The sequence below is a fragment of the Panthera tigris genome, chromosome B4 (assembly GCF_018350195.1).
Source record: "Panthera tigris isolate Pti1 chromosome B4, P.tigris_Pti1_mat1.1, whole genome shotgun sequence".
NCBI lineage: Eukaryota > Metazoa > Chordata > Mammalia > Carnivora > Felidae > Panthera > Panthera tigris.
Window position 1 is genome coordinate 104,377,139 of NC_056666.1, and position 24,793 is coordinate 104,401,931.

Sequence of the window (24,793 nt, forward strand, 5' to 3'; positions counted from 1 at the left end):
TTTTCTCTTCTGCTGACTTTGGGCTTTCTTTGCTGCTGCCTTTCTTCTTCCTTTAGATATGAGGTTATGTTCTGGGACCTTTCTTGCTTCTTGAGATAGGCCTGAATTACAATGTATTTTCCTCTTAGGACTACCCCTGCTGCATCCCATAGGGTTTGGACTGTCATGTTTTAATTTTCATTTGCTTCCATAAATTTTTTTAATTTCTTCTTATATTTCCTAGTTGACCCATTCATTCTTTAGTAGGATGTTCTTTAACCTCCATGCATTTGTGGGCTTTCCAGTTTTTTTCTTCTGATTGATTTCAAGTTTCATAGAGTTGTGATCTGAAAATATGCATGGTATGATCTCATTCCTTTTACATTTGTTGAGGACTTTTTTGTGACCCAGTATGTGATCTATTTTCGAGAATGTTCCACGTGCATGCAAGAAGAATATGTATTCTGCTGCTTTTGGATGAAAAGTTCTGAATATATCTGTTAAGTCCATCTGGTCCAATGTGTCATTCAGAGACGTTTCTTTATTGATTTTCTACCTAGATGATCTGTCCATAGTTGTAAGTGGAGTATTAAAGCCCCCTAAAATCACAGTATTATTATCTATACATTTATTTGTTTGTGATTAATTGATTTATATATTTGGGTGTTTCACGTTGGAGTCATAAACATTTATAATTTTTCGCTCTTCTTGATGGATAGACCCCATAATTATGATATAATGCCCTTCTCCATCTCTTGTTAAAACCTTTAGTTTAAAATCTAGTTTGTCTGATATAAGTATGGTATTCCAGCTTTCTTTTGGTTTCCAGAAGCATGATAGATGGTTCTCCATTCCCTCACTTTCAATCTGAAAGGGTTCTCAGGTCTAAAATGAATCTCTTGTAAATAGCATATAGATGGATCTTGGGTTTTTTATCCATTCTGATACCCTATGTCTATTGATTGGGGCATTTAATCCATTTATATTCAGAGTGATTATTGAAAGATATGGATTTAGTGTCATTGTGTTATCTGTAGGTTTTGTGCCTATGGTGGTGACTCTGGTCCTTTGTAGTCTTTGCTGCCCTCTACTCACAGAGCCCCCTTAGAATCTCCTGCAGGGCTGGTTTAGTGGTCATGAACTCCTTTAGTTTTTGTTTGGGAAAGCCTTTATCTCTCCTTCTATTCTTAATGGCAGCCTTGCTGGATAAAGGATTCTTGGCTGCATATTTTTCCTATTCAGCACATTGAATATTTCCTGTCTCTCCCTTCTGTCCTGCCAAGTTTCAGTGGACAGATCCCCCACCACCCTTCTGAGTCTACTCTTGTAGGTTAAGGCCCATTTGTCCCTAGCTGCTTTCAGAATTCTCTCTTTATCTTTGTATTTTGCCACTTTGATATATCATGGTGTTGACCTGTTTGTGTTGATTTTGAAGGGAGTTCTCTGTGCCTCTTGGACTTGGATTCCTGTTTCCTTCCCCAGATTAGGGAAGTTCTCAGCTCTAATTTGTTCAAATAAACCTTCTGCAGCTTTCTCTCTCTTCTTCTTTTTTCTGGAACTCCTGTGATAACCAATATTATTTCATTTCATTGAATCACTTAGACCCTTGTGGTCTAGTAATTTCCTTGCCCTCTTTGTTTCAGCTTCATCATTTTCCATAATTTTATCATGTATTTCACCTAGTCTCTCCTCTGCTTCTTTCATCCTCGCTGTCACTGCATCTAGTTTATTTTGCATCTCATTTATAGCATTTCCTAATTCATCATGACTGTTTGCTAGGTCTTTGATCTCTACAGCAATATATTCTCTGCATCTTCTATGCTTTTTTCAATCCCAGCTATTAGTCTTATGACTGTTATTCTAAATTCTTGTTCAGATATATTGTTTATATCTGTTTTGAGCAATTCTCTGGCTGTCATTTCTTCCTGGAATTTCTTTTGAGGAGAATTCTTCTATTTCATCATTTTGGCTAGGTTCCTGTCTTTGATGTGTTTTAATAGCTTGTTATGTGTCCTGCACCTGCAAAAACTACTATATTAAAAAGGGGTCATACACTCTCTAGGGCCTGGCACTTCAGGAAGGGATTTTGGAGTGTGTTGTGTGCACCCTGTTCATGCGTATTTGGCTGCTCTATCCACTGGTCAGTCTTATACAAAGCTCCTCCTTACTTGTGGTGGTGAATTATTCCACCAGGTGTACTTTCATTTGTTCATTGAAGTAACCCCAGAAGAAAGGAAAGGGCAGGGGACCTGATCCCAAAGAAAGAGGAAAATGAAAGGGGTGAAAAAAAGACCAAGCAAAGAATCAAAGAAACTATAAGGCTTAATCCAGAGAGAGAGAAAGGAAAACAAAGAAGAAAATATAGAAAAGGTATAAAAAGAATAGAGTAAAAATGCCTGATTAAACAGAGAACAAAAGGAAATTAATATATATATAAATGTATATATTAATACATATATACATAATAAGAATTGACCAAAAATCAAATCAGAAACTTTTTTTCCAAAGGAAAAAAAAGAAGAGGGTAGAAAGAAAAAGAAAAGAGAAGGAAAGAAAAGAGAAGAGAGAAGAAGAAAAAAAAGAGCAACAGACTAATATACAAAACCACAGGACAGTTGTCTGTTGTTGTCTGGGACCCGTGGCTGTGCTGGTCTGGAGGAGAGGCCCTCTGGTTCTTATAGTGTCAGTCCTGCTCTAGTAGATAAGCAGTTGCCAGGCATGGAGGGGCAGGGTTTGGTGTAAGTAGGTCCCACCTCCACTGGGGGCTGCTATCTTGTTTGCGGACTCTCCACCATGTTGGTGATGGGGAGATATATGGGGACATCTCAGTCTCTTCTCCCTGGACCAAGTGTCTCAGACTATGCTGTTCAGGCAGCCTTTACAGAGTAGCACAAGCAGTCAGCTTGCCTTGCTCCACAGTCTCCCACGCCTCCTAGGCACTGAGCTAGAATTCAAAACCTGACGTCTTAAAGGATCCTGAACCACATGGACCCAGTTCTGGGGTAGCACCACTCTACCCTGCTGATATGGCTGGCACCTGTAGGGTCTTTTATCCTTGGGAAGCAATATACCCTTTACCCACAGTACTCAAGGAAGGGGACTGTTCTCTTCCAGTGCGCCCCTGAGATCACCATGAGCCCCAGGGCTGGCTCCCCTCCCCACCAGGTGTGTGCCTACCACCACCCCCAGTTTGGGGAAAATCACACTTTTTTGAAAACTCTGATCTTTAGTGGGCACCTGGGTGGCTCAGTTGGTTAAGTGTCTGACTTCGGCTCAAGTCGTGATCTCACATTTTGTGAGTTCAAACCCTACATTGGGCTGTCAGTGCAGAGCCTGCTTCAGATCCTCTGTCCCCTTCTCTCTTTTCTCCTCCCCCACTAGTTCTTTCTCTGTCTCTCTCTTTCTCTCTCCAAAATAAATAAGCATTTAAAAAAATGAAAGAAAGGAAAGGAAAGAAAAAAAGAGAGAAAAGAAAAAAGAAAAGACAAGACTCCGATCTTCCACTGCTAAGGCTGTTTACAAAGTAGAGACTGGCACTCTCCATATTTCTCATTCCCCAGTCCATGGTCCAGAGAGGTTTTTCTCTGATCTTAACAAAATACCACAATCTACAGCTTTTCTTTCTCTCCCTTTTGTCTCTCTACAGAAGGGGATCCCTCCCCTCTGTGCCCACGATATTTTACCTCTCCCAGTTTGCATACATGTACCTCTGTCCCACCAAGCTGTCTCCATCTGCCTGTGGAGATTTTTTCTGTCACTCCACAAATGGATTTCCTGGGTTTGGAACACCCAGTATTCTGATCTCAATACAGCTGTGTTTGAGGGACGAGGGAAATCCCAGTCCCCGTACTTCTCCGCCATCTTAATTCCTCAGTCTAATGTTTCTTTTTTTTATTTTGGAGACAGAGCAACAGAGGAAGGATAGACAGAGATGAGAGAAAGAATCACAAGCAGGCTCCGCACTATCAGTGCAGAGCCAGATGCAGAGCTCAAACTTACAAACCATGAGATCATGACCTTAGCCTAAATCAAGAGTTGGACGCTCAACTGACTGAGTCACCCAGAGAAGGGGTTTTATAAAGAAATCTTTTATAAACAACTTTGAAAATTCCAAAGCAAAATTTCAAAAGTAGTCAACCATACAGATGTCTACACATCATAATGTTAAGGCATAACATTCCAAAAGCTGGTGAGCACAGAACAATGCATAAGACTTCAACATAAGAGGTACATGATGTATTTCTTAGTTACCAATACTTCTGTTTCTGGACACTGGAGTGATAAAAATTGGAGTCCACTCCAATGGCATATTTCCTTGTCCAAGGATTAGTTTCCAGTTACAGATAATATATGGGAAGCAAAGATTAAGCAGGAAATGTCCCGCATCACTTATTTTTCTCAAGTAAACTGAGTTTAGAGCTTACTACTCAAAAATACAATCCATGGACCAACAGCATCAACATCACCTGGCAGCTTTTTAAAATGCAGGAGCTCAGTCCCTATCCCAAACCTACTCAATTAGAATGGGTATTTTAAGGAGATTCCCAAGTGTTTCACGTTTGAGAAGTCAGTCTTAAAATGGTTCTTCTGGGATGGTTTTATGCCCAAGAATATGGAAGACCCTGCCAGGCTTTGTTAGTGTCTGCTGCATTCCATTCCCAGGTTGGGGAGCATGCAAATCCTAAGAGTATGCAACAGCTTTGCCCTAAATGGACCAACATCTTGGCTTATGCTCAAGAAGTCTGTATCTAAGAAGGTTAGATCCCCCCTTCTTCAGTCACTGCCAAAGAATAAATGCAAGGGAAACCAGAATCTCACAAACCCCCTCTACCTTCAGCTGACATTCTTTATTTAACAGGCATTACTCCAAGAGGACTTGTTAATAAATTTTGGGTTTGAATGGTGGGTTTTTTTTCCAACCATTTCTCACAATTGACTATGGCAATATTTTTTAATTATAATGTAAAAGATTTAATGTGGAAGTAAATTTTAACAATGTGAAAATGTTCTGTATTATCTAGATATCTCCCAGAAAACTCTAACTTCTAAAAAATATATATAGCAATTATGAACAACTTTTCAAAAGGCCTTCATATCTTTTGGTGGACTTTCTACACCATATGCTGTGCTTCTCCTGTTTATCTCTGATTATGGTATCTTTTCACCCATGAGATCTTTTCATATTAATAAAGATAGCAAACCACCTGGCGTTGGAATTTGCACAGAATTTATGAAGAAAGTCAAGATACAGTAAATCTATCGAGGCAAACAAGTCAGGTTCTTGGGCTGAAGTTCAAATCTCCTTAACATACAAGCTGTCATTTTTACAAATCCATGAAAAATGAGTGGGGAATTTGGCCCTTGAATAATTTGGTCATGCCATGTAAAGCTCTTTACATTTTCTTTTTTGGTTAAAAAAAAAAAGTGAAGAAATACATTTAAATTACTTATATTCCCACTAGCAAGTAGTTATTTTCGGTTGGTCCAAATGCATGCATTGTTTGTATTTGCCTTAACAGTCAACATAGCCTTCTGTATTTTGCCTCTTTTACTTAATATTATATAGGAAACATTTTCCCATAACTCTACACTGCCTTCAAATGAGCATTTTAATGACTTCAGAAAAGTCCATCCTAATGAGATATATTCTGTTTACCCATTATTTTATTGTTAGACCTTTAGGTTGTTTCTAACTTCTTGAATAGTCTCAGCCTATATATTTTTACATAAACTACAAGGAAATGTAGGCAATCTACTAATGACTTGACAGAAATCAATTGAGATAACAAGTCTTCTATATAAATGTGCCAATAAACTTAATTCAAACATACACTCCAAAAATGCCCAAATGGCCAGTCACAAAATGTAAAAATAAATGCAAAGAACTTTTTTATATACTCCATATGATTATAAAAAATAACCTATAATTTAATCTTTGTTGCAAACTTTTTCTATGCCCCCAAAAAACAATTCTAATCTAGTAAATGCTAACAGCATATAGTTTAACTGAAAGTATGACTAGACACAGAAGGCCAACTTAAACAGATGTCATAATCAAAAAAATATTTACCCCACTTACATGTATTAGTTAATAGATGTCAAAATGGCCAGCTTGACAGGAAGAGAAGAATGGGGCCACTTCAGTTATAGATTTCATTGAATCTCCCCAGAAGTTCCATTTTTATTGGCCTCATATTCAGTCCAAAGGTGTTGCATAAGCCCCTTCCTGGCAAGCAGGAATACATCATCAATTTCTTTGACAGTTTTGAAAGTCTACTATTCAAATTGCTCTTTCACCATCCCAGTCTCCATGGAAGGTTCCAATATGTTAACATAATTCCAGACTCACTATTCTCAAATGTGCTGGCATCTGAGCAGCTCTCTGTGAAGGAGTCTTCTTGAGTGGCCAGATCTGTTTAAAAAATTTTGGAGGTGACTCCAACATTATATTTCTCTTACACACATACATACCATTCATACAGAGTGTCCTTGGCAACTACTCAATTTTTAAAAGGTTTTTTAAACTCCAAAACGACATGATGGGTTATAATAATAATGCCAAGTAAATATTTATTGAGTGCCTGTGTCACACTAGGTGCTGTTCTAAGCACTTTATTAACTTATTCAGTCCTCACAATAATCCTAAGAGGAAGGGACTATGTTATTTCTGCTGCTTTACTAAAGACGAAATTCAGAAACAGAGGTCAAGCCACTTGCTCCATGTAGGAGAAGGCAGGAAGAAATCCATGGTATGGTGAAGTCAGGATTCAAATCCAGGCATTCTGGCTTGTGACTCTAACCTCTTAATCACTGCAGCTACTGTCTTACCGTTTGATCACTTGAGGGTCTTCTGTGTTGGTCTTCCATTTTTTCATTTCCTCTTGAGTAGAGTAAGATATTGGTGGATGCATAACCCTGTAGACCTCAAGCAATTGATAATCTTTTGGTTGCTCTGCCTCTCAGTGGGTAGGTATCATAGTCTGCCAATCAGATGGAACTCTTTTTGTAAATGGCTAGCATAATATATGGGGTTTTTTCTTAGAAAATTTTCAGTATTAAAGTGAAGGAAAATAGGTGTGCAACTAAAATTATATGTAAGGTAATTTTGAATTTTCTATCTGAAATAATAATAGATAATTCCTTTATGTTTTATACTGGAAAATTAAAGCTGAGAGTTCAATTCACTTTACCCAAAATTATCTAGCTAAAACTCGGAGATGCTAAAATATAAAATAAATGACAATTATGGACAATATTCACTCAGTGGCATGTCTAGAACAAGAGACAAGGCCCTTCTCAAACACCTCTCTTCTCATACGTAACTAACAGCTACTTCTTCATCAGTGACCACCCTCAGCCCACTTTAATGATCCTGCCCCCAATTTAAAAAAAAAAAAAAAAAAAAAGCAAAACCAGTAATTGAATTTCCCTAGCTTTTTTACAACCTCCAATTCAAAACTGGACCCCATGGTTTTCAATCCTGTCTATAACCATACAATACAGGCCTAAATCCTATAAGAAGCTCCTAAAAACAGAGTCAACCTGCAATTCCTTTGGAGTGCATTCCCTCGGCTGCAGTAAGTGAAATAAATCTAACTTGGACTACAGGTTTTTTTCCTATGCTCTTTTGTTGATGGGCTGTAACAGTTGTCTAGACCATCTGACTAGATGAAAGGTGGTGCTAAGGTACACTGAAGAGTAATATTTGGGAGAAAACTGACAATTCCATTTTGAATATATTGAGTACAGAGTAATTTGAGAAGTTCAGGCAGTGTTAAAGAAGCATTGGTCTGTAAGGGTCTGTAGAGAACAAAGAGAAGCATGAATATAAGAAGTCATCAACATATAGATGGAAATTAAAGCTAGGGCATGGATGAGACTACTCAGTGCAAAAAGCACAGGGAGAAAAATATGGGGAAGCTAGGACTGAGTTTTAATGACTCCAGTATGAAGATTCTATAAAGAATGAGCAACAAAGGAGGCTAAGAAAGCATATTCAGAGATAAATCAGATGAAGAATATATCATCACATGAACCACAGAAGATATTTCAGAGCCTATGGAGTGACCAGTGGCTGAATTTTGAGAGATCAAGTAAAAAGAGAATGGAAAAATTCCCTTTGGAGTTCATTGATATTTTTTGTGAGAGATTTTTCAGCATTTTGATGGGAGGAGAAGCCAGATTGAATGAATGAGGAGTAAGTGTGAGGTAAGCAAAGTGAAAAAAGAAAGGTCTTCCCGAAGTAGGGGCAGTGTGGTAGTGCTATATATAGTAGTTAAAAGAATGGATTCTAGAGAGAGACTGAGTTCAAATTCTAGTTGTGTCCCTCACTAGCTGTGACCTTGGTTAGGGTGCTTAACTGATTTGTGCGTCATTTTTTTCCATCTGTCAACTGGGGGAAAAACAGTAACTGACCACTTGGGGTTGTGAGAAGGAATAGATCAATTAATAGAGATCTTTATAAATAGTAACCTTTCAATAAGGATTAGCAATAATTATTTCAAAAACATGAGACAGCATGGTTCCATAGGGGCCTGAAAGTAGATCAATGTGAATGTTGAGTATGGAGATAAGACCAAAGAGGGTGACAGGATCCTAGATATAGAAGACCTTGAATGCCAGGCTAAAGAGGTACATTTCCTCTCACGGCATAAGGATTCGTTGAGAGAGTTTAAGAAGAGAGTGATGTGATAATATTTCTATTTTAGAAAAATCACTCTGGTTATAGACTAGAGGATGGATTGAAGTAGAACCAGGCTAAAGGCTGGGACAGCAGTTAGGAGCCCATTTCAGAAACCTAAATGAAAACCAATAATGCCTGAATTAAGGCAAAAGTAGAAATGGAATAGAAAATAATAATAATTCAATGAGGTAAAATTATCATGACTTGGTTACTCATTGTGTATTTTAGGTGAGGGAGAGAATGAAGTCTAGAATACTCACCCTTTACCTCCCCCCAGATTTCTAGTTTGGGTGGCTAGCTGAGTAGTACAGCCATTTACTAGGGAAGAAAGTCTAGGGTTGCCTGAGAATTAAGATGATTATTATTCAATTCTGGATATGCTATGTCTGTGCAACACCCAAAGGGTACATATAGCCAATATGCAATCTAGAACCCATAGGAAAGTTAGAGCTCAAGATCCATACATGGTTGTCTAAGTTGAGCATTCCAGTGGTTACTGAGGAAGAATATCTAGAGAGAGAAGAGTACTGGTGGGGAAAAATTTATTCAGAGAATTTATCTAGGAAAATAACATCAATTGACAATAGATAAATGTTAATAAGCTTAGGGGAAGGTGGTATATGGTGAAAAAGATGATGGCATAGGGTAGTTGGTTTTCTCTAAAGAAGGATTTCCAGAAGGCCTCAATAGAAAATGACAGCAATGGTGGGAGAATGAGTGGGAAGGAGAAAGAACACAGCAGTATAGATGTAAGAGCATGATGGGACTAGCTGATTGGAGGTACATATGTCTTGTCCAGGTGACAAGGTGAAGGCATGCAGTTCCAAGTTTTTGGCAATTCAAACAAAGGCCAAAAGAGGCCTCTGATGGTGACTTTCTGTGTATGCTAATTACCTCATGTCAAGTGAGCTGTACTCACATTTCACGACCCATCTCAAATGTCACTTTCTTTGGAGCTCTTCCCCCAAGTGACCTTAGCAGGCTTAATTTTTCCTTCCTCTAAGTTTCCACAGTATATTAGCATGCCTGTATCATTGTAAATAAAACATTCCCACTCTACAGTGGAATTCAAAGACATGTAAATGATTTCCCCAAGGTGACCCAGGTTTCCTGACCCCCAAGATCAGTACTGTTTCATTATATCCCTGCTCCCTTTCTCCAGGGACAGGGAGGAATCTCATGACTATAAACTTTTAGCCACTACAAGGGTTTATTCATTTAGTTAAGAAGTGTATAAAGGTTGTGTTGGATAAATAAGGTTTGCTTTAGATCCTATGTTCTGATTGCCCAGTAGAGGTCTTATGCCAGGATAGCCCAATGCAGACAGGAATCTGACAGATTTGGATACTGGCTTGTCATTCTAACTCAAAGGCAAGACCCTGGTTATGAGAATATAATGGATATAGGCAGGATGTTAAAAAAAAAAAAAAAAACAGTAGGAGAATGATAAGACTCAAAAAAAATTTTTTTAAATAAGTAAGTAACATTGGGCCTTGAATTAGAAAGCCTGTTCTGTTCTTGGTTTTGGCACAGGGTATATGACCCTGTGCAAGTCACTTCACCTCTCCAGGTCTGTTCCCTTATTTATGTTATGAGTTAGAGTTGATGATTTCTAAGATATCTTTTAAGTGACCCTGTCACCATAGTCACGGCTAAGTGACTGGGTGGACTGGGTGGACTGCCCCAGCCTGCTGGCAGAGCTGGCAGAAACCCCAGTAAACAGCATCACGGATCATTCCAGAACAAGCTGTGCTGTGAAGCAGGTCTGCCAGTAGCCTGGCTTTCCCTGGTGAGCTGCACTCAACAGCAGAGCCTACTCAGTCTTAAAAGGACTAGGACAGTTACCCTACCTTTGATTTTCTGTGGGATCCCTTAGGGAGATCTCAGTATCTGCAGGAACATTAGATTATCAATTACCTCATTGGGAGGACATGAGATGAGCAGGAGTGAAGAGAGAGAGACTTTGCAGAGTAGACTTCAATGCCCTTTGCCAACCTTTTACATTTCCTACAAATCACCCACAATGCTTCTCCTGCCCTTCTTCCCACAGTCTCATTTAAAGAGATCCTTTCTAGGGGTGCCTGGGTGGTTCAGTCAGTTGGGTATCTGACTTTGGCTCAGGTCATGATCTCACAGCTTGTGAGCTCAAGCCTCACATCAGGCTCTGTGCTGACAGCTCAGAGCCTGGAAGCTGTGTCTTCCACTCTTTCTCTCTGCCCCTCCCCTGCTCACTCTCTGTCTCTCTCTGTCTCTCAAAAATGAATAAACATTAAAAAAAAATTTAAAGAGATCTGTTCTAGGGGCGCCTGGGTGGCTCATTTGGTTAAACAACCGACTTCAGCTCAGGTCATGATCTCGTGAGTTCTCATGATCTTCATGGGTTCGAGCCCCATGTCCGGCTCCATGCTGACAGCTCAGAGCCTGGAGCTTTCTTTGGATTCTGTGTCTCCTCCTCTGTCTGCCTCTCCCCTGCTTGTGCTCTGTCTCTAAAATAAATAAAGATTAAAAAATTTAAAAAAATAGAGATATTTTCTAAAATAAAAATAATAAAAAATAAAGAGATCCTTTCTTTTTCTAAGGGTAGTTCTTTTCTCTGTGCCCATAAGTCCAGACCCACTGTTCTACTCCAGAACAAGGGCAAATACCTAAAACAATAAAATATATGTTTGAGAAGAGGAAAACAAGGACAACTACCACTAGACTCTGTGTCTTGTATCAATATCATCAACCTCCCCTTCCTTGCCTTTATATTACAAAGTTTGAGGTTAAGATCCTCGTTGATGGGAAGCCACAACTCCATGTCTCCACTTTATGCCTTCATTTATTACCAACTCACAGCAGCCAGAGGCCTCTCCACCATCCCAGCAACTGGCCAGTGCCTAGCTGGCATCCATATCATCAGATCCAAAGGACTCTTTTTTTTTTTTGACATTTATTTATCTTTGAGAGACAGAGACAGACAGAGCACAAGCGGGAGGGGCAGAGAGAGAAGGAGACACAGAATCTGAAGCAGGCTCTAAGTTCTGACCAAGCTGTCAGCACAGAGCCAAACACAGGGCTCAAACCCACGAACTGTGAGATCGTGACCTGAGCCAAAGTCAGTTGCCCAACTGACTAAGCCACCAAGGTACCCCATCAAAGGATTCTTTCTTGACCATGCTATGGTATCTGCCATTGTGGAAAACTACCACCTTTATTTAAACTTTCTTAAACTACAGATGTCATTCAACCTGACATTTTTTTTTACTCATCACCCCATATCTTTAGCCAAAGGGGTGAGACTGGGCAGCCGTATTTTATATCAAAGACCACAAGTGATAGGAGTGGGGGTACACACCTGGTTTAGGCAGCTTAGGTCCCTGATGTGACCTGGCTCAAAAAGAAGAGTCAGACCTATCAGATTCTCTTTTTCTCAGGAATGTGAAAAAACACTTTGTCATTTTGGCATAGGAGCTAATAGGTCATGATGTATAAAGAGATTCTGGAGGCAATGTTTGACCACGTGAGGCCAAAATTATAAGAGTTAGAAACTACGAATGAGCAGAGGAAAAGATCCTGAGAGAGAAGAGATAAAGCCAATACAGAGAGTAATGAGCTGTAAGATTCAGGCAGGTGGAGGGAACTTCTGACCTCCAAGACCTTCCTTCCTGGAAAACAACAGCTTCTCTAGAGTTTTCTCCTTCCACTATTTATTCTCTCCCCCATTCTTTGAAGACTATTCTCTATTTGTTCTTTAAGTATTAGGGTTTTGTTGTTGTTGTTGTTGTTTTCCCTTTGAGGACTCTGACCTTGGACCTTTTTCAATCTACACACTTTCAAAGAAACATGGTCATGGCTTCCAAAACTGCCTGTATCTGATGATGCTCACTCAGATCTTAATTTCTAGGCTAGCTCTCTCTCCTGAATCTCTCTCCCGAGCTTTTGGCCACGTTTACCCAACTGCCTAATGGACATTGCCGTTCCCCACCTCAAAATCAACACATCTAAAATTAAAACTTTCCTGTCAAACCCACTTTTCCTCTGATACTGCTTTTCAGTGAAGGAAACTTGCAGCTGAAAACCAAAATCACCCTAGACTTCTCTCTCCTTCCAATCCATTTGGACATTAAGTCATTTTCATGCATCCTCTTCTACTTCTCTTCACTGCTTCTCCACTCCAGTCCTGCTGCTACTAAGTTCAGGGCCTCATAACTGCCCTCCTGGTTTTCTTGGTGTTAAACTCCTACCCCTGCCTGTAACTCTTCTGTGGCCTTCCCATTGTATTAAAGGAAAATCCAAACTCTTTAGCATGGCATCAAAATCTTCCATGATGCTTTTCCTGGTTACTTCATCAATATAATATTCTGCCGAACTCCATCCAACCACAGTTTCAAGGTATCCGGACTTTTTGTGACTCCAACAACATCTCAAGTGTTGCCTCTGTCTGGACTCTTCTCTCACCGATCCCTCTTCCAGGAAGGCTAACATCCCTTTCTCTTCCAGTCAACACTTTCCTAAGTCATCCTTCAATATTTATGATCCTGCCTCCACATATAAATCACTATCTTTTTTTATTATGTCCCAACTATACTCTGACCAGATGTATATGACTTTATGACACTTACTTTTAAAATGTTTGTATTCCTCTACTTAATCTGGAGGGGCAGAAAATATATCATTTTTACTGTTTGTCCTATGCCTAGCAGTGAACACGTTCAGAAGATGCTGTGGAGGAAAGGGAGGAAATGAATACACTGATCCTATCCTCTGACAGAAAAGACTAATGCCAGGTAAGTGAAGTCACGAAATTTTATGGTCATAATTAAAAATGCCTACCAAACAAGGAAAAAACAAAAACCTCTCCTACACTGAGCAAGAAAGTGCACCATCCTCTTCTTCAGAAAGTGTAATGTCACCTCAAGTAATTGGAAGCAGAAACCTCTCAAAGGTTCCCATAATGATAACTAAGAAAAATGCAGCATTTTCCCAGATTAAACAGAAGCCCTCAAAAATAGAAAGATTTGGGAGACGTCTGGGTGGCTCAGTCAGTTAATTAAGCACCAACTTCAGCTCAGGTCATGATCTTGCAGTTTGTGAGTTCTAGCCCCAAGTCAGGCTCTGTGCCTGCAGCTCAGAGCCTAGGATTCTGTGCCTCCCTCTTTCCCTGCCCCTCCTCTGCTCACGCTGTCTCTCAAAAATAAATAAACATTTAAAAATATATACATATAAAGATTTTACGTCTACATTCCTATCCTTGAGAATATCAAGGATATGAGGCTGGAAATTGCTCCATTTAGACCTGATAAGGTGAAAATGGAGCCCATCACAGGGAATGGTCCCAGTACCCTGGCAGAAAGAGGCAGGAAACACGCTGTCACAGCTGAGAACTGTGCTAAAGAGTCAATTAGTCCCTAATTAGCTAAGCAGCCCCTGCTGCTGCCCAGCTTGAGGAAATGCTTGAGGACAGTTTAAATAGGAATGTCTCTTAGTAACAATCTCTGTTTAAGATGTAATAAATGACTCATTCAATCCAGGATGGGAGAGGACCTGGCTGCTCTAGACTGGGGTCCCCTGGGCTATGAGTCTAGTCTCAGGTGTCTCTACCCTTTGCCCATTCTGTCTCAGTGCCACCTACCTGTCTAGGACTGAAGGAAACTGGCTAAAACTTGGGAGGCACACTAAGACAGCCTGGGGAGGACACACTGTAGAAGGCACAGGAAATAGGGAGGGGTCCTTGCAAAAAGGGCTCCATTGGCCAAGGGCTCAGCACTTGACAGCTTCTGGGGGGAAAAGGACCTGAGAGAAAGAACTTTTGCCTGTCGAATAGACACACAAGCTGAATATTCCAATCAAGAGTGGGAAGCTGCTTTGGCTTCTACATTGTGAAAATGATTGTCTTCCTTGACACATCCTAAGGGAGAAAAGGGTAGGCAATGCATAATTCTTCCCTTGGCTGTTCTGTCCCAGGGCTCCAGGCAGAGTTGAGCTGGATGCTTGCTCACATTTCCTGTGTGAAATAGTCTCTTCACATTCTAGTTCCTGCTTTCTTATTCTCCAGGTTTCCTCAGAGAATAATGTGTGTGTCAATTCCTGTGGGAAACATTTGCTGATATTCTGCCCACACCTCCACCGCCACCCAAGTGAAGGGTAAGAACATCATCTAGGTCGCTCCCATGTATGCTCATTGGAGCACACAGATTGTAAATTGCAATGCCTGCTTTATTATCTGCCTAGTACAACCTAAGTTCCTCAAAGGGAGGAACCATGTGATAAACCTTTGAATCTCCAGATTCTGACCTGGAGCATTGTCTAATCTCACATGTTTAATAAAGTTTATTGAACCTTTCTTAATAAGGTGAAATAGTATATTAAATTATGTTATATTATACTTTTATATAATATAAGATGAAATAAGGCAGGACTGGTAATACAGCAATATTCTAAACTGAAGCAATAAAGACACTTTAAATGGGAGACAACCCAAGTAATAGGTCTGTGAAATAGGAATACAGAAGGCAAATCTACACCATTTCTGTGCCATGGAGCCCTTTGCCAATCTGGAAATGTCTTTGGGCCCCTTCTCAAGCATTCTCTTTTAAAGACGTAGTAAAATACATAATATGACAAAGGAAACCAATTATATTGAGATCATTACCGAAAGAACTTGTTAAAATTATAATTTAGTAATATGTGTTTATTAACTCATAGAATAACAAGGTCAAGTGGAAGTTCTAAAAACTATAATTTTTAAGTAACAATAGATGTCAACAATGATGAGGTTTTTGGGGTGATAGTGGGGTTTGTGGGGCCAGCCGAAGGCCAAGAAAGAATTCTTAAAGAAGTATTTGGTGCAAAAAGGTGATTTTATTGAAGCACAGGGACGGACCTATGGGCATGGCCCAGGACCATGAAGAGACACTGGTTATATACTATGGAGCTGGGGGAGGTGAAGTCCGGAGGTGAAGTTTCCAGTGAGATTTTCATATGCTAAAGACTCACAGGATATTGGAGGCCTACCTACTGTGAAGCTAGGGTTGTTTTTCCCTCTAGCAAAACATTAGCACTAAGGACAGTAGGGAGTTCCTGGAGAAATATTTTACTCTGCCAGCCTCAAGTATATGTCAGTGGACTGCAGGTTATAAGGACATTTAGTTCTATCTGCCATTTCCTTCTGGCTTTGTTTCCCACATCACTATGGAGGGGAGACTTAGGTCTTGCAGGACTACGATTTCTATCAGTTAGCCATTTGTTTTTCCCCTTTCCTTTGTTCTTAGGCAGCCAGGAGTGCCGGAGGAATATCACACATAGCCCACCTGGGTGGGGGGGGAGGGGGCGGTTTGCAGACTGTCAACTTTCCTTATGCTCCCTCATCAAACAATATTTGAAGATATCGGCCATAACAGCAATGTGACATGAAAATATATGTACCTTCTATTGGCAAGAGGTGCAGATACTGCAGTACCCCTGAGGTTTGTTGTCCACAATTGTGGGAACACTGAATTTCAGTTAGTGATGAGTGAAAATAAAGAAATACATTTTCTCCAAGAGGCAAGATCATGGATGCCCTGAATTCGTGGATTCCGTGAGTTCAGTAAACCCCCTGTCTGTGGAACACAGGAAAACAGAACACCTAAAGTAACAACCAAGAATAGCAATTCTTTCATCTCAAATCAGTGCAGGCCTCTACCTACACTATATAGTACACAGCTGTTTCAGAGGTGCTTACGCTTATGAAGGATATGAATATTCACTTTACATAAAATGTAACAGTTTATAAGGCTTACTATAAAACTACAGTAATAACAGCAGGGTGGTATTTGTTTAAAGATACTTATATAGATGAATGACGCAGACCTAGTGAGTTCAGAAATCGACCCACACCTGTTCAGTCAGTTGACTTTTGACAAAGGGGCCAAAGCAATTCAATGGGTTTAAATATTTTTTCAACAAGCATTGCAAACCATTGGATATCCAAAAAGCTTAACCCTCACCACATATCACATATAAGAAGTTACTTGAAATGGATCTTTGACCTGAATGTAAAAAAAAACACAAGAAGAAAACATAGGAAAAAATATTTGTGATCTTTTGTTAAGGAAAGATTTCTTAGGTATGAAAAACTGGAACCATAGTGAAAATTTTACAAATTGGACTTCATCAAATTTAAAATGTCTGCTCTTCAAAAGACACTGTTAGGAAATGAAAAGATAGGACACAGATTGGTAAAACAAACAAGCAAAATTTGCAAAGCTCCTACCTGATAAAGAGCTTGTATGCAGAATACATAAATAATTACACAAAAAGCTTAGTAGATGGAAAGGCAAAAGATTTGAACACCTATTTCACCAAGGAAGATGTGCAAATGGCAATGTCCGTATGTAAAAACACTCAACATCATTAATCATCAAGAAAATATTAATTAAAAGCACAAGGAGATACCACTATACAAACATTCAAATGATTAAATTAAAAGGGTTGATAATACTGTTAGAGACCACGTACAACAACTAGAGCTCTAAAAATTGTTCATACAAAGGCAAATGATACAGTTATTTTGGAGAACAGTTTGGTAGTTTTTTATAAAGTTAAACATACACTTCCCATATGACCCAACAATTCCACTCATAGGTATTTACCCAAGAGAAATGAAAACATATGCCCACACAGCAAATGTTAATAGTTGCTTCATTCATGTAGCTGAATGTCTATCACCAGCAGAATGGATAAAAATATTATGATATATTCATACAATGGGATATTTAACAACAAGCAGTGAATTACACATGCATGCAACAACATGGATGAACTTCAAAAGCATTACACTGAGTGACTAAGTGAAATATGCCAGACACGATAGACTGCATTCTGTATGGTTCCATTTACATGATATTCTAGAAAAGTCAAAACTATAGAAACAGAAAATAGATTGATCACTTCTTGCCAATGGGCTGTGGGTAAAAGAAAGGGATTGTCGACAAAGAGGTATAAGGGAACTTTCTGGGGTGCTGAAAATATCCCACATGTTAATTTGGGTAGTGAATACACAATTTTTTGTTTGTCAAATTCATTAAACAGTATACTTATAAAGAGTGGATATTGCTGCATGTAAACTGTATGTCAATAAAACTTGACTTTAAAAAAATTCTAAAGTTTTATCAGAGAGAAATTATAAATGATATTTTGTGACTAGAGCTAAATTGTCCTTTCAGAGAATTCAGTTTTAGGATTTTCCCCCCAAATGAAAGGCATTTGTGCATATCTACAGACAGGAACAGATGCATTGGCTCACTATCTTATTGAGTTTGTACGCTATTTGGAAACTGAATTGCTTTGACAAATTACTTGCTAGGCAGGAAAAGCATTAAGGGATTATTTGTCCACCATGATTTCAAATTTTTCCCTAATGATAAAATCACTTGAAATAAAAGAGGGCAGCCAAAGTAGTTTTACTCAGGGAGATATTGTTTCATACATAGACATGTACAAAAGAGTATAAGCAAGAAAAGGAAATATATTCTAATTTTGAAATTTTTAAACTTACTTTAAATGTTATGATAGTAGCAAACAATTTTAATGCTAAATAGCACATATTTCAGATTTCCTTATAAGTGCTTCTCAACTTAAAGACTTGAAATCACATGTGAATGTGGGTGTTTAAACTTACTTTACAAATTGAATCTTTACCTCTCAGACCACTTTAATACCCATTTTAATACTGTTTGAGGATTCTGTTAGATTATATCGTGTTTTTGCTTGTTTATGTGCTCTAATGTTTTCCTGCTGTGCTATAGAACATTTTGCTTTAATAGGATTCTATGTATTTCAAGAATTTCTTTGTAAGTGATGTGCCTTTCAAAAAAAAGCAAGGAGAAGCTTCAAAATCTTCATAAAAGCAATGTCCTTCATTCACTTGTTGATAGAACATTAACATTATCTGCCTTATCCAAAGTAATGTATTTTCATTCACAGTTCATAGAATGTAGAACCACCACTTATTTTAAATGAGTTTGTATGTAACCGTCAAATTAAATGAGTTAATTTTTACCTTTGGGCCTTTTCAACATATCGTCATAATAATAGTTGTTTTAATGAATGGCGATAATTTACTTTATATTTTTATTCAGTTATTTTGCCAGAAAGACCAAACTAACTTCAAATATTTTTCATTTTTTCCAAAGATATGCTTGATCTCCAAGTAAGTATTTATTCTATTTACAGGAGGTCTGTTCTTTCATATAACTAGATCTGCTGCTAATACAGGAACCACTAGCCACATGGCATTATTTAAATTAGTTAAAATGAAATAAAACTAAAATTTTCAGTTTCTTGGTCACACTAGACAAATTTCATGTGGTCAGTAGCCATATGCGGTCTGTGGCTATCCTGCAGGAGATCACAGATATGCGATATTTCCATCACTACTATTCTACTGGACAGAGCTGATCCAAATCAAAGTCAGGGAACTTTTTTCTTAAAGGCCCAAATAGTAAATATTTTAGGATTTATGGGCCAACAAGCAAAACTGAGGTTGCTATTTAGGTACTTAAAAAACATTTGAAAAATAGGTACATTTAAAGATAGAAGGAAAAAACAAGCATTCTTAACTTGATGGCTACACAAAGCAGGCAACAGGCTGTATATCTTTCAGTCCTTGATTCATTAACCACATCTTTATCGAGCACATCCATGTTTTAAGCAAAGCTAAATATTAAGCAAAGCATAGTGAAGAAAACCTAGTTCCAGCTTCAGAACATAATAGGAAAGGCACTATAACAAAAATTGCACAATTAATCAATTATTATAATATAACAAATAAAATGATAGAGATAAACAGGGTGTTATAAAAGGAAGTAACAGAAGAACCTAAAGCCATGTGAAAGATTGACTAATTCTAAAAATTATACATTATCTGCAACTAATATTATTTTGTAATATATGGCATCTACTGTTTATTGTAGACTTTCTAGGTGACCCATGTGAGAAAGATGCTATAAAAATTGATAAATCTAGGTAATACTTCTAAGTGGATTTATGTTTAAATATATTACATTCCTATATACCATCTGTTTTATATATGTGAAGTAATAGCACATCTAAAAATTATATTTGCTAAAATAACACTCATTGATGTTTGGTGTTTTATTTTCCTTTACTAGAATCTTTTATAAGAATAAAAATGTATAAGTGAAATGCTTCCTTGTAACTGGAAAAACTGTCCACAAGTTAACTCCTAAAATGGCCCCAATATCCTATTAATTGCTTATACCAAAATTCAAATTGAACCCTTCACTAAACAATACAATGCGATGCACATAAAACTAGGCCACTTCAACAGCTTTTTTAGAACGTACCATTTTTTTTTCATTTATGAGAACTCAGCATGCAAATCATGAAACCACAACAAAATAAAAATATATACTATACTCTCTTCCTATATAATGGCAATGTTCCTGAAGATCATTTTGGTTTTCTGAGCCCTGTATTGCACTTTGCAGTTCATCCAAATGTGGCCTCTTTTATTGTAGTGTCAAGAACATGATATAAATCTAAATACTTCACCACTGAACATGTGAGAGACCTGAGAGACCAGAAGCCATTCTAGACACCACATGCCTTGACTGACAAATAGACCAAGCCGAAGTGGTTTAGAGATCACATCATGTGACATATATCTGCTTTGTTTCGATGAATAAACCTAGAACTTTTAAAATATGGCCAATTACACATTGAGATGAGGGTGAAATAAAGAGAATGGAATATTTTCTGAGGTCATAACATTCAGTATTAATTCTACAATTTCACTATAATTAACGGGCCCAGGAGCAAATCTTTCTGCTGATCGGGTTTGAGTTGCTCTTTTACGGTGACAAATGAAGCACACCAAGAAAGTAAAATTTGACATTCCCTTCATGCCTTCTTAGAACAATCCATGTTGGAATGAAGCGGAAAATAGTGGAGTTTAAAGACAAATTAAAAAAAGGAAAAGAGAAACAGTGACTGAATCCATCAAGACAAGATTCCACTTTTGAATGTCTACGTGCAGCTCGGCTCTCCCATTACCTCTGCATAATTTTCAGCAGGGAGCTGCTACTGTTATTCTTTAATGCAACCCTGTATATAAATTAAAGATTCTGGCTCCCTCAAGGCAAATATCCTGAATTCATCTTTACTGAAAGAGAAAAAAAACTGTCATACCTTCTTAATCCAGAAGATCGAAGGTCCCACACAGGAATCAGTTCTTAATGTCATCTGGGATGGAATCATATTGACAACTAGCAGACATTTTCCTCATGGAGCATGGGACTTCTTCTGACCACCCAGTGGCCAATCCATAGATGAGCTCATCCTGTGCCTCTTCCATCTGAGATCCCTTCTGTCTCTGGGAAGGAGCCCCGCGCTCTTTACTCACACAGTACCATCACCACTGAACCTGGGGGTACTCCTCTGATGGTTTCCATTTGCTGGAACGTTTGGCACAGGAGTTGGTGCTTGTACAGAGGTGGAAGGGGGACAGGGTTGGCTGCTGGGGTCATAGGAGGTGGTGAGGTGGGAGTAATTAGCTGCCTTGAATCTACATCTGGCTTTGTTTCTGTATAGAACCTGTATCAGTTGGATCAGTGTGTCCTGATTCTTGAGATCTCAACCATATCAAAATGTCATTTGGCCCAAGTCCAGACTCTGTACTTGCATTTCTAATGTTCCACCGTAACCATCTATCACTGAGACCCATCACGTTTCCTTTTGATTACTCTAGCCCAGAAGAAAGCTAAAACATTTTCTGGGATCTCTTTTTCCCAGCGGGAGCTCTCTGCTTCATTCGAGAACAGTTCTCAAACCTTAACCTAAATGATGGCCAACCATTGCCAGCGTATTTCGGAAAGTGGTTCTCCTTTCTCTGGAATTTTTGTTTATGCTATTTCCTTACTTTCTGATATCATTAAAAATATGTGTTTTGTAGTTTATTTGCCTTTTTGTGGTTTTGCAGTCAATGTGTTGGCTTGCCATGACCTACTACATCTTGCCTGAAAGCAGACCTATTAAATTTATTTTTACATGCTGCCATGTTTAATCTACCTCATTAATGCTTCTGTTCTATACAGCAAAAGAGAAGCCTATCACAATGTTGTCACTCTGGTGAAGGGACAGAAATGAGTATAAAGTCGTGCTTTACAGAATTTGGAAACAAAGTATAATCATTTTCACTGGTATATATTTGAAGATACCACAAAAAGACACAAAACTGTTTTTAAAAAATTAAAAGCAGACAAAAAGCAAAGTTGAACGTTGTCCAGTAGTGATGACCTATCTGTTTTAATTCAGTGACAAATTCCTAAAGTTTAAATATATTTCTTATTACATATTCATACATTTTATTAAGATATTTATTTTATGAATAAAATATTTAGGAATCTTTCTGCCCTCACTTGTGTCCTTTGAAGCTTTGAGCAGCAGGACTGTTCACTGAGGAAAAGATTGGAGTGTGCTACCTGTTTCCACGCACCCCCCCACATGTCCACCTCACATGCACACACCACCCACATACGTAGACAAGTGGCACTTAATTGCATGTGAAGTTTGTCACCCTCCCCTATTCTGTTGGGTGCTTTAGGGGAACAGGTCAATACTCTCACCTATTGTTTTGTGATTTTTTAAATGACCTTTTTATTTTGGAATAATTTTCCATTTACAAAAAAAGTTGCAAAAATAGAGTTCCCATATACTTATCACCCAGTTCCCTCTAATGGTAACATGTCACATTCCCATGGTGCATTTGTCCAAACTAAGAAGCCAACATTGGTACATTACTATTAACTCCAGGCTTTATTCATATTTCAACAGTTTTCCACTAATGTATGTTTTCTGTTTTAGGACTGAGTCCAGGATACCGCCTTCTATTTAGTGTTTTGTGATTTTGTTTCAACCGATGTTTTGTAAAGTTCCACATTTAAGAATTCAATGTCCTGTTTGTGCTTATATACAACTACTGAATTTTCATCTGAAAATTGTTTTCGAGTGCAAAAGTGCCATGTTTTTCACACTCCAAACTCCTAGGCAGGCCTCTGAAGACAACTTGTCCTTTATTTATGACACTATATATTAAACTAACTGAAAATCTTCAAAATAATGCTTACTTTGTACAGAGTCCATGAACTCCAACCAGAACACATAAAAGTCAAATTTGAGCAAAAAATTTTGATTGATTCTGAAGTACCATTTAAGGCACTATTTTCTGAATAGATTTTCATGGAAAATATTTTAAAATATCGTTTTATAAAAAATTATTTCCTATAGGATCTGAAAGGTCTTTAGGTAGATTTTTAGGAAAATGTCTGAACACTTTAAATACTATTTCAGATTGCCAGAATGACAAATTGTTTAATTATTTTATTACAGTGATTTATCACTCAAGTTTCAGTACTCTGATCATTATTCTTTTCACTTCAACTAAACAACTAGCATTTTTCTGTTTTGTTCTTGTTGTGTACTCTGAAGCACTTTCAAATTAAAAAAAAAAAAAGAGGTTTTTATCTAGGGGCCATTAGTGAATGTGCATAAGCCATTATATTGAGTGAAATAAGCATTGTGTGATTGAAGATTAAATAAGGGAATGGATTATGGTTCCATTAAAGACACAAAGATATTCCTGGAAAAACTATGAAAATATGCTTTTCCATTAAGGAAAAACACTTATCAGCAGGGCCAGTCTGGGTAGAGATTGCCTACTATAATAGAAAGCAGATATTTCTTATACATGAGGAGGGCATTAGGCTTGAGCATAGTGTAACTGTCAGGTAGGACTTCAATTTCTGAAAGTTAAACTTGTAACTCACATCAGCCACAGATGACTAAAGCTGACACCAGTTCAAGGGGGCAGCCATGATTCTCGTTAAAGGTGGAAACGTTTGGAATTAAGACGATTTAGCCTAAAGAGAAAATGACTTAAGTAAGGGTCACACATTTATGGCTTGAAGTTTTATTTTGTTTGGCCCAGACAGTGTGTTTGTTTATTTGTTTTTAATTTCAGTGGGGCATTCCCTCTCTGGCTGAACACAGTCCCCACCACACATGATGGTTTTCTTGCCCTGTGGCTACCAGTTACCATCACAGTTTACACAATGTTCCTATGAGAAGATGGCTCTGTTTCCGCAGTGTTATTCAAGGTAGAAAAAGGAACTGTGTTTGAGAAGCCAGTATTCTCCTTGCATTGATGTTTTTAATTGGCCCTGAGGATATTTGACCTCATGACCCTGGTAGAAAGGTGCCATAATATTCATCTGAAGGTAGTGGGCATTCCCCTGATTTTGAAGTTGTAATTAAGATTGGAGTCCAAACATACTATTTTTTACCTTTATCTCTTGCAGAAATGGCTTAGTGTTTTTAAGCCCAGTCTCTGCAGCTGGACTGCATCAGTTCATATCCCCACTCCGCTGTTTATAATTATGTGTCCTGAGGCAAGCACTTAACTATGCCTCAGTTTCCTCAACTGTAAAAGGAGGGTAAATATAGGTCCTGCACAGAGAGTTGTTGTAAGGCTTCCATGAGTCAACGCGTGGGAAACACTGAAAACAGGTCTTGATATATAGAACGTGCCACCGGAGTGTTAGCTATTGTAGTTGTTACTCATTTTCTGACTGTGCTCATGTAGAATATATTTTACGTTGGTCACATAACCTCCTAATTTCTAAGTGACCGATAAAAAGAAACTCATCACGGTGTTTGGCCCTCCCCCACACTTTGTGCCTCCATGTGTCAGCACCAGCTCCAGGGTGTTGCATATTAAAGGAGGTAAATAACAACGGTGAATAAAATACATTCTGAATACATTCAGAAATGACAGGGACCTTAGAGATCATCTAGTCCAGGAGTTGGCAAACTTTTTCTGGAAGGGGACAGATTGCAAATACTTTGGCTTTGTGGCCATATGGCTTCCGTGGCAGCTACTCGACCCGGCTGTTGCAGCACAAAAGCAGCTATAGATGATATGGAATGAATGGGCGTGGCTACATTCCAATAAGACTTTTGGTGGACACTCAAATTTGAATTGTATATAATTTTTACATATCATGAAATATTATACTTCTTTTGATTTTTTTTTCAACCATTTAAAAATGTGAAAACCATTCTTAGCTCACAGGCCATAAAAAACAGGTG

At 38.3% G+C, this 24,793-nt stretch overlaps 1 protein-coding gene across 6 annotated transcripts in view; it reads left to right on the forward strand.

The window, feature by feature from the left end:
- The window catches only part of METTL25 (methyltransferase like 25), a 154,857-nt gene extending 133,191 nt beyond the window's left edge, over positions 1–21,666 (forward strand). For 3 of the 6 annotated variants that reach the window (XR_006220083.1, XR_006220084.1, XR_006220088.1), the window contains 2 exons: positions 13,345–13,431; positions 14,700–14,987. The gene's annotated coding sequence lies outside the window, so the exon portion shown is untranslated. Of the gene's footprint in view, positions 1–13,344; positions 13,432–14,699; positions 14,988–20,562 lie in introns of those variants that run through there. The other 3 variants (XR_006220086.1, XR_006220087.1, XR_006220085.1) reach the window with 2 other exon arrangements.
- The last annotated feature ends 3,127 nt before the right edge of the window (positions 21,667–24,793 follow it).